The sequence below is a fragment of the Drosophila miranda genome (genome assembly GCF_003369915.1).
Source record: "Drosophila miranda strain MSH22 chromosome Y unlocalized genomic scaffold, D.miranda_PacBio2.1 Contig_Y1_pilon, whole genome shotgun sequence".
Classification (NCBI taxonomy): domain Eukaryota; kingdom Metazoa; phylum Arthropoda; class Insecta; order Diptera; family Drosophilidae; genus Drosophila; species Drosophila miranda.
The window spans coordinates 10,663,403-10,665,400 of record NW_022881603.1 but is presented as its reverse complement, the minus strand read 5'-3'; positions in this window follow the sequence as shown (position 1 = coordinate 10,665,400).

Sequence of the window (1,998 nt, the reverse complement as noted above, 5' to 3'; positions counted from 1 at the left end):
AGACTACTATGGAGATAATTTTTTTTATCCCCAATCGGCCGACTAATTATTTCGAATTAAATAAAACTCGGCGCAGAAATAAAATTACGATATGTTCTTTAATGCGTGACATCCAAATTGCAAGTGTGGCTTGCCTGCCCTTTACATTGCCGCTCCGATCGCTAAGCGCAGCTTCGCTCGGCCGACGTCGGTAGGCAGACGCAAAGCGGAGATAGCGAAGAGCGAGCTGGCAGAGAGCGTTTAGCAGGGCAAGCAAGCGCAAAGCTTTAACAAACAAATGAGTGACATAGACATAAGTAACAAACAAAATAAGCGGCTGAGGGCCAAGAATTAGGTGCTATTTGGCAAGCAGCTAATCGGCTGGGTTCTGCTCCGAACATTCACCCCCCGTTGGAAGGCAAAGGCTTTCAACAGATCCATCCTGAAGGGGCAGAACCGCTATTTTTCCAACGGCCCTCTTGAAGATGCTTGCTTGGGCGCAGCTGGCGGCTACGCTGGGATGATCGTCGAACGCAGCAATCGGCGCTTCTTTACGAAGGCGGCTTGTCGTGATTACGTCTTGATCATCGGGAACCTCTGTAATTGCATAGAATGGCAGGAAATTTGGCAATGTAGAAATTGTTGAAAGTTGAATTTCATTTAGCGTGGATATGTAGGTTTTTAATATATGGAAAAGTTCGCGCTGCAGTTCCTGATTCTCCGATCGCAGTTTTTCCACTTTCACCTGGCACTCGAGCAGCTGCTTCCTGCAATGCTGCTCTAAGTTTTGGTACTCCAGCGTTGTGGGTCGAAAATCGTCAATAGAGATGCACGAGGAATTTTCAAAAGCGGCTAAAGCTGCACGCTTATTCTCCGAGCTATCAATGCTTCCTGATACTATCCAACCAAGTTTAGTCTCCTGCAATGTTGGCAATTGGGCTGATAGTCGAATCTGTCCGACGCACATTAAATCGAAGAACAAACCAGAACCTATCAACAGATCGATACGTTGGGGCTTGGAGAAATTAGGATCAGCTAGTTTTAGATTACTCGGCATTGGCCAATCCTTTGCGTCTACGCCGAAGTTAGGCTGCATTTCCGCAATTGAGTTGGTGACAATTGCAGCGAAGAAAGCTCGATAGCTTGCGTCCTGGGATTGTACAACTATATGTACAGACTTGCTCGAAGGTAGAATGGAATCTCCGATTCCAGAGATGTGCAACTGATCAGCAAGTCTAGATGTTACAAAGTTTGCCTGTGATGCAGAATCCAAAATGGCACGACATGGGATAAGTGCTCCATAACGATCTGTTACATGGACGAGGGCAGTAGGTAGCAACACGTTCTGGCTAGGCTGAGATTTCTGGATCGAGGGGGGAGGGCTGGAACACCCGCTTGCTAGAAGCACAGTCGCGGCCTCTTGCTGGATCGATTCCTCGGCCGGTGAAGAGGAAGATGAAGCACCAGTTCCCGATGGAATGTGGAGTAGCGTGTGATGTTTGGCCTGGCAATGCCTGCAAAGTCCTGACCTGCACCTCTGCAATTCATGGCCTTTGTTGAGGCAGTTCAAACACAAGCGGCTCTTCTTTGCTTCTTTGTATCGTTCAAACGCAGAGAGATTCAGGAATGCCTGACATCTAGATATGTAATGCTCGGAGGAATTGCAATGGTTACATATGGGGTTAGGATGGTCGTTACTGGAGGTGATAAGTGTGACAGGATTGTCTTCTCCCACCTGTTGATTAGGACTTGTTGCCATGGCTGATCCCAAATTCTCCAGCATCCGACAGCTCGCTTCCAAAAATGAGGCCATGCTTGACCACCGAGGCAATCCTGACGTCGGCAAGTTCTCTTCCCATTTCTCCTTTGTTTTGTGGTCCAGTTTCGGGCCTATGATGAAGATCAGCAACCCATCCGAAATCTCCTGCGGGGTCGCCAAGGTCTGAAGTGCACGCAAGTGCGAATTGATTTTGTCGCTGAGCGCGCGCAAGCCGATAGCTGAGCCCTTCTCCACCCCTT